Below are 9,143 nucleotides of genomic sequence, written 5' to 3'. Positions count from 1 at the left end.
CTGTGGGGCAAAAGCCTCCCCTTTCTTATTCCACTCGTCTCTACTCTTGGCTAGCTCTTGCCAATCTGACTGGAATCGGTCCAGGTCGTCCCGCCATCTCCTCCTAGGTCTGCCTCTAAAAATATTACTTAGGTATCAAAAAAAAAAAAAACAGATCACAAAGACAAAATCCCTTCCTTAGCAGTAAAGTATGAAGAAACGCTTTGTGCAAATGACCGAAGTATTAACGACATAATGGGTATTATGTGTATATACCCAACCGCACCTACGAAACCGCAGGCACTCGTAGTTTCGCGATGTAATATTTTTTGTACAACTTTACCATGATACGAAAACCACGCAGAAACAACCAGAAAAAGCTTTATTTAAAACTGAATCGTTTTTCCATTTGACCCATATTCTCGACTAAATATATTTCCTTCCTTGATCGAATTCATACTGGCGTAATCGCTGGACGACGCTAACGAAATTTTATTAGACAGTCTGCGCGCGTGCTCTGAGGAATCAGGGACTGAGGAAGCGGAAAGTTTATATATAAGTAGTACGCTAGAATGTCGCTTCACACCCTGTTGGGTTTGCCGTGAGAGCATGCTTGTCTATCATATAAACTTTCGGAAAGTTGAATTCTCACTAGCGTGATCAGTCAGTGTTAATGTACTTTATTCCTAGAAGATTTTTGAAGCGCGCGCAGACTAACGCAAAAGATTTTCTCATTTTGCTAGTAGATATATCGTTTAGGGCTTCACGATTTTAAGGTTCACATTATTTTAAACGACTTGCATTAGGCTCTCTCTTTCAAGCGATATTTGAAAAGGGGACAACAAAGGGGACACGCTAAAACCTCGCAGTTAACCACACAGTGAGTTGCGTACTTGCACTTAGAATCACTAGAATCACTAATATCACATCACATACATGCTGCTGTAGTAGGTACGAGTATTAATGGCTACTATACAATTTATTTTTAGTGGAACAGCGAAGGCGGTGGTTGCAGCGAGGAGCGCGGTCTGGGCACTGACGTGGCGGTGGTTAGCAGCTGCGTGTTCGTGGCGCAGCTCCTGGTGTCTGTGCTGATGGGGCTGGCAGTGAAGGCCTCGGGATCCACCGCCGCCGTCGTTGCCGTTGCTGCCGCTCTGGCCGCTGCCGCTGCCGTTTCCGCCACTAAAATAACCTACTTAGATCTGTAATGTCCTTTGCGTTTTCATGAGGAGCGGGCTGCAGAATATAATTCAGGATAATTTATTTTAATTTTATATTTTATAGGTATCAGGCAAATCTAAACTTTTTTTTAATGCGATTGGATAGAAAACGAGCAAGTGGATCTCCTGATGGTAAGAGATCACCACCGCCCATAAACATCTGCAACACCAGGGGTATTCCAGATGCGTTGCCAACCTAGAGGTCTAAGATGGGATACCTCAAGTGCCAGTAATATCACCGGCTGTCTTACTCTCCACGCCGAAACACAACAGTGCAAGCACTGCTGCTTCACGGCAGGATTAGCGAGCAAGATGGTGGTAGCAACTTAAACTTTCATCAAAGCCATAAAAAGTTTATGACTTTAAGTTAAATTCAAGAAAAAATAATTTTAAATTATTTTAATAGAGAAAGAGGATTTTTTTTATAAGATCTCAACTCGTTTTGCATTGCAACAATTGTATTGCAATTGCACTCAGAATAAAATTGAAAATGTACTATAAAATCATTGCTTAAACTATTGAAAATGAAGTTGTAAAGTCAGAACTTGCTGTTTCACTCTGAGGATTGCCTGGTCGCTGTACAAATTATTTTATTAAATATAATAAAGTTGGTTTGTTTTTAAATTAACAGGATATTCAGCTAAATTGTACCTAATAAAAATTCAAACCCACTACACTGCTATGCAGCCAATATTAAGACATACATAAAATAGTTTAACGACTGCGCTTTATTTTCGCCAAAATTTGTATGAATGTATGTATGCTCTTTATTGTACAAAATAAGTAACAAACACATTTGACAGACATTGGTTTTCGTATTTGGCATTGGCACACCGTGGTGGCCAAGTGGTTTGACTTATGGCCTCTCAAGAGGATCGTGGGTTCAAACCCCCGCTCGCACCTCTGAACTTTTCGAAATTCATGTGCGAAATTTCATTTGACATTTACCACGAGCTTTGCGGTGAAGGAAAACATCTTGAGGAAACTTGCACAACGCTGCGAAGCAATTCAATTGTGTGTGTGAAGTTCCCAATCCGCAGTGGGCCCGCGTGGGAACTACGGCCTAAGCCCTCTCGTCCTGAGAGGAGGCCTGTGCCCAGCAGTGGGACGTATATAGGCTGGGACGATGACGACGACGATGATTTGGCATTGGAAGTTCATATTAAATAAATAATTAAGGCTAATGTTCGCGTAAATAGACGACCCGTTTCGGTCCCGCGGTCTGTTTGCCAGCGGTCGATTCGCCTCGAGATTATCATCCCCGGATCCCTTTACCAAAATACGTTTATTATTTACAGATGATTAAGAGAGATTTTTGCTTCGCCAAGGTTACATTACATTCGCTACGCAATGAAACAATGAAATATTCGAAAATGTAGACAATATTACGACAATACAAATGCCAAATAATATATATTTTTAAGACTGTTAACATGAATCTCTATATTATGTGATATTTATATAAATGTGTAAGTGTTTAAAGTGTAAATAACAATAAATAGAGTATTAACAGTGATTAACTTGACATTAAACTTCTGTTAAACTAGAATTAATGAGCGACTAAGTGTGATGGTTGTTCAAAGTGTATGAATAATTTATTTGCCTATTGCGTTTACTGATTTGTTATTCAGAAACGTAATTAACGTTGACTTACTCATACATATTATCAATTTAATTAACCTAACATTAGGTGTTTTCTACATTTAGGTATGAAACATGTGTATACATATCGGAGCTATAAAATGAGTTTTTCGTTTCATCATTCATCTTAAGAATAAATACGTACTTTGAAAATCATGTAAAGACCGCTCAATAATGTAAAACTGATTTTCTTGTAAATAAAAAAGGAATTTGAAATGTTTCTGGTGTTCTCTAAATCTTTTAATTACCCACTTTGATGTGTTTCACATGGCCAAGGCACAGTACCGCTGCATTTCGTGGCAGCTTTCGTTATGCTGCAACGAAGTGCTGGAATAACCTTCCTCCACCGGTCAGGGAAAGCAATACTGTTGGTGGGTTCAAGTCAAAACTGAAGAGCTATCTTATGAACCAACAAGGTACTGTTGCCCAAGCATAGGTTACTAGTCTGTCGGATTGTGGGTGACCGCCAAATATCTAAACTATTAAGTATATTTAAATTATTACATACATATTTATCTTTGTTACATTTATATGCACGAGTACCTACTATGTATTTATTACTCGCCTGACGCAAATCTCGCAGTATGCTGTTCCGCACACCTCGCTGGCTCCGCGGAAAACCAGCGCCGTTGACAACGCTAGTCGTGCCAACGGCACCGCTGAGTGGAGACCATTTCGGCTTCACATCATTATTTGTTCATGTATTCTTTATAATTTTGTAAATGTGTTTCCTCTTTTTTTTCATGATGTGTTGGCTGAATATTTCATATTTCTAATTCTATTCTAAATAATAATAAAGCGTCTATTGGCTGTCAATTTACACTTACTTTTCAATTGACTTTGCTTTACATTGCTGGCAATTTAATTTTGTTAGATAGTTAACAAAGTCTGAATTTTAGTTTATTAATTCAAAGTCAAAGTCTAAATATCTTTATTCACTTTAGGCTATAACAAGCACTTATGAATGTCAAAAAATCTACCACCGGTTGGAAAAACCTCTGTTTAGAAGAATCCGGCAAGAAAATCAACGAAATATAAAAGAAATTAAATTAATCTCATTGTTAATTACAGAAATATGTTACTGTTACTTTAACCTGCCTTAAAAAGCCTGGCTGCTGGTAACACACTGTATACAACGATAACAGTTTACTTCGTTTACTTACACGATTCTTATTACCATGGCAACGTAATAAATAAATGTCTGAGTTTGGCCTGAAAAAGGTTACGGTAACAATTTGAAAGGACAACGTTCGCTCGCACAACGCCATCTACTAAATGCAAACGAAGTTAACACGTCATCTTGAGAGCGGAGTACGTCACCGTTCTTGGAGAGTGCTCTTTATTCTTGTGCCAAGAAGATGCGAAATTTTGTAAAAATTAGACTTTAATGTCATTGTAATAAGAACCACGGCACGCGTCATCATTGAATGACTCTACCTATATTCCATGGGAGCGCATTACCAGGATATCAAGTACCTATCCTATGTCTCAATGCATATCTTTGACTATCTGTAGGTAGGTACGCCATGTTGCATGTAAATTCGTTTAGCCATTATTGCGTGATTCAGTAACAAACTTCCAAATATCCAAAGATCTTCACATACTTTCTATAATATTAGTAGCAGTAGTAGGATAGGATAGGATTGCTTTAGGCGATCGCTTATAAACCGGGCTCCTTCTATTTACGTAGTTTTGGGTTCTGTGAAATGTAGAAATTTATTGACGGTATTGTATTCACAGAGGCTTCAATTAAATTTATTTAGCATATCTAGGTTCTGGCTCTACCTAGTGTAATGTTATTTTTCAATAAACCGCATAATAAACTGAAACATTTACTTTGCTCACCCGCGACCTTCTAACAACATTTTTTTTTAATATGAACTAAAAATATAAAATAATTACTATTACGAGTATTATTTTAAATACATTATGAAGGTATCTTTTCGTAAAAGCCCCTCAATTTTTTAAGAATTATCATCCACTGAGTTTGTACGTAGGTACATACTAAATTAGATACTTACCTATTTCCGATAAGAAATACCTTCCGATTGTTGGTTAACATTTAAAACATTGTTTAGTATAAAAACAATATTACAATTCTAGTTAATGATAACGTGGGTCGAGTTTACAAATTATACGACCGTGTTCTAATCGTACCTATTTAATTATTTAATACTCAGATAAAATCGAAAACAAGTCCCTAAACAGTTGGTAGGGTTTAACGGTCGTTGATTGGGCGATGGGAACTTATTGGTACGTGTCGGTAATACCTGAGTGGGAGAAAGAATAGTGGGAAAATGGCGTGAGGTCAAAATCAATTCGAAATATTAATACTGCGCTAAGAAAAAAAAAAACACAAATAATTACAACGAGATGCCGAAAAGATGAAAAATTATACATTTATATATAACGAAATATTGAAATTGAGAATCCCACTAATATTATAAAATTCGAAAGTTCGTAAGTTTGTTTGTTTGTTTGTTACACCATCAATATCAATTGACGACCGGATGGCCAAGTGGCTAGAGAACCTGACTACGAAGCTTCAGGTCCCGGGTTCGTTTCCCGGCCGGGGCAGATATTTGTATGAATAATACGAGTGTTTGTTCTCGAGTCTTGGATGTTTAATATGTATGTAAGTATTTATTTATCTATATAAGTATGTTTATCTTTGCCTAGTTCCCATAGTACAAGCTTTGCTTAGTTTGGGACTAGGTCAATTGGCGTCAAGTGTCCCATGATATTTATTTATTCATTTATGTAATGTTTAAGAAAAATATTTTTTTCTCTTTGCTATTTCCTGGTAATACACTGATACTGGCAGGCATATTTCTTTGCTTTGGTTTCTACTAATAGTATTCAAAATTTAAAAGTATTCACTGTTTACTTCCCCACAGATTTTAGAATGACCGTGAAACAATCAACAAACTATCAAAATTCTTAAACAACACTGGGCTACGTTAATTCTACCTTTGACAAATAACTGAACTGCCTATATCTAACCGTAGGCTATCTATACCTACCTAATTTGCATGAAAACATATTACCTTAACTCCTCTCTTGATCTATCTAAAAGGTACCTACGTATTGCGGATGACGTTGAAATTCTTTTCATTAGTTTTGATCTAGGTACGTACTTATCGGAGGCGCAATCCTTATTAGATAGAATCAACGCCTGATGTAACTCATATTGCAGTATAACAGGCAAGGAAGTATTATACGTATTTATGTAGGCGTTCCATATTTAATGGTAGTAGTGGAAGGCGGTAATTTTGTAAAACTATTTGAACGGCAAGTAACCAACCTAAACTAACTTTAAAAGCTTAAGTCGCAATACTGTAATATAATTATACATATATCTTTCATTATAACAGACTAAAGAAGGACTAAAGTCTTTCGTATTTAGATGGCAGTGTGTGACATTGTACGAGGCTGATAACAACGCGACCGGTTCGGAAATCTCGATATGGAACAAAACAAAAACAAAAACATTGTACACCAGGAGGTGTCCCAACTATTTTAAATCACAACTACAAGTAGCCGAAGAACTGCATGTCCACTTTCTGATGTGGTTAACTTACACCAAACGTTAAATACCTTTTAGTATCAAAACCCTACACTTATGCACCTTCGCAGGCCAGCGCCAATGCATAATACATGTTGCATCAAAGAGATTCCTTGCTTCGGAACTACTGGCCTGTAATTAGTATTCAGAATGCAACACACAACGGGAAATGCAAGATAAACTGTGCCCATTTGCATCCCATCATAAAGATATTTGATTACATTTGTAATATTGTATGCATGCCTCGTGTTGAAATTGACGTGATGATAATTTTGTATCTTGCTCTCACGATACTAGAGAGTACTTGCGAGCGAGTACACTTTACTATTGAGTACGTCATTGATTGGTTCGTCCGTTTGTCTCGACATAAGTATTTATTTTTACACATAAACTTTGATAAACTCAAACAGAAGGTTCGATCGAACCCACGACCTCTACTTGAGAGCCGTAGGTTGAACCACTAGGCTAATACGAATTTATAACTGATTAGTCAATCGAAGATTCGATTTGTAGCATTCGAAGATGGCGGATGTAGACAATATCTAATTTTGCTATTTCTGTTTCTTTGGCTAGTTGAAGTATAATTTTGATAGTGTTTTATGCGGCGATTAACCTTAACAGTGAACAGTGATCCCAAAATTCTATATTGCTCTCGTGTCTAACATTTTTAAATGCGCAAGTGGTCTCCACGTGGTTTCTGGAATTTTACTATCAAGTTGCAAAAACTACAACTACCGTACAACGTCCCTCTCAAAGAGAGTTTACCTTGACACTGGTGAAATTGTCCTACTAATTAGGACAGAAAAACCATATTTTAAAAGAGAAGAAGAAGAAGTAGTCAATCGAAAATAGTGGTTATATGGACAATCTTTTCGTTTTCTCTCGGTCAAATAACCCACTTTTCTTCTGATCAGTCGATCATGTTGTATTACTTTTTTTTAACATGTCGCTAATTAAATCTTAGAATCAAATCTTTTGAAAAGACAAATTTCTCGTATTCAAGTAAACATCGTCTAATGTATTAAATCAAAATGTATTAAATATGTAAAATGCTTGGTCCAAAATCGCCAATAATTTTCTCCTCGACCAACCACCGAATCAATTCGTGACCGTCGAGCCTGAATTTCCGTATTAATTATAAGTTTCTTGTCAGCCAAGTTTGATTTCTCAAATTTACGTCAAAGTTTATAATTTCAATTTACACCTGATGAACTGAGTAGTGACAAGTCAATCATCAACTCGGAGTCAATAATACCCTTAGGTATAGAAAGCCTAATTGCTAATGTTCTGTAGAAAGGCCTGAGGCCGCATTGCCTAACGCTCCTGACGCTCGCGATCGACGGGTGAAGTGCCTTTGAGACCTAAATAAAAAACACCATAGTACCATCAGTGGTACTATCTGATGGTACCATGGTAAAGAAGGGCGGATAACGGTAGTCCAACTTTTGGAACTACACTGTGATAACGGTAATGGGACTTTTGGGATTAAAATATTAGTGCCACTTGTCCCATGGGACTACTGGCACGTAATCGTCTCAGTAGTCCCATGATGGGACTACTCAATGGGACTAGTGGGACAGACGGGCAATCAAATGGCAGCTATTGTTTGGGAAATCTGACATTTGATTGCGATCGCGAGCGCTAGAATCGTTAGGCAATACGGCCTCTGTTTTCAATAAGGATTTTGATCATCGTGACCGATAATGGAAATCATCGTGCAAGACGTCTCACAGAATAAACAGTAGGTACTATTGTAGACGTTCAAAGGTAACAACTATACCGTGTACAGGTACGGGGATGACCGATGTCACCAGACATTAGATCCCGATAAGACCCCGTTACTTTAGTTAGACAGTCAAGCATAGAGGTCATCTGAACCCCATTCTCATAAAATACATACAGTCGAACATATAGAACCTCTTCCTTTTTTTGAAGTAGGTAAAATAAACTTTTGTCTAGACAAAACAGCAGCATTTTTGTAAAACCATAATTTCGTTTCAACAATTCGTTTTTGTTTACAATTCCACAGCATAAACACCCTTGCCCAAAATTATTAATCACGTTCATCAAAATCCTGATCGCATTATAAAACTGATAACGAGATCAATTCAGTTTTGGTCCAGTTTATTATAACACTCAATCATGTCATATCTGTTTCTATCTCTGTGAGCGTAGATAACTTTACAGCCCTGTTCAAAGTAGGTATGTGAAAGGAATTTCATTCCTACTTTCCATAAGCCAACTGTTGAAACTTTTCCACTATCGAGAGAAAACCAATATCTCGTTTTAAATAAGTTAGAGTAGGTACGTCAATTGTTACAAAGCAAAATAAACTATTCCATTTAATTTCATTTACTGGGTGACGATGTGTTAGATGTGGGTAAAGTAAAGCCAGTAAAATATTATTTGATGGTAAGTAAATATTATTTCGTGTTATTAATTCGTTTTTTGTTTCCAATAAACAATAAAAAGGATAATCTACAATGCTTACGATAAATTTTTAAACCATAAAACTGAAATCAGTCGCGGTCGCAGCCTGAAATTTTGGAGGTGGTCACTAATAATAAGTAATACCTACCTTGTTATAAAAGTAAATAAACGAGGATCATCCGCCGGGGGTGAAGCGTCAATTTCGGACCTGAAATGGAAACGCGGCCGTATCTGATCTACATTTAATTACTATCCAGCACGTGTAATTTGGCTAGATATAATTTTAGACGGCGCGGGTAAGTTTCTAT

At 37.1% G+C, this 9,143-nt stretch overlaps 1 protein-coding gene across 1 annotated transcript in view; it reads right to left on the bottom strand.

Annotated features, from left to right (window-relative positions):
• The window catches only part of LOC141427161 (uncharacterized), a 93,702-nt gene that overhangs the window by 69,231 nt on the left and 15,328 nt on the right, over positions 1-9,143 (bottom strand). The gene's annotated exons all lie outside the window — the stretch shown is intronic.

Source organism: Choristoneura fumiferana, chromosome 4 (assembly GCF_025370935.1).
Source record: "Choristoneura fumiferana chromosome 4, NRCan_CFum_1, whole genome shotgun sequence".
NCBI lineage: Eukaryota > Metazoa > Arthropoda > Insecta > Lepidoptera > Tortricidae > Choristoneura > Choristoneura fumiferana.
This window is presented reverse-complemented; position numbering and strand designations above follow the sequence as displayed.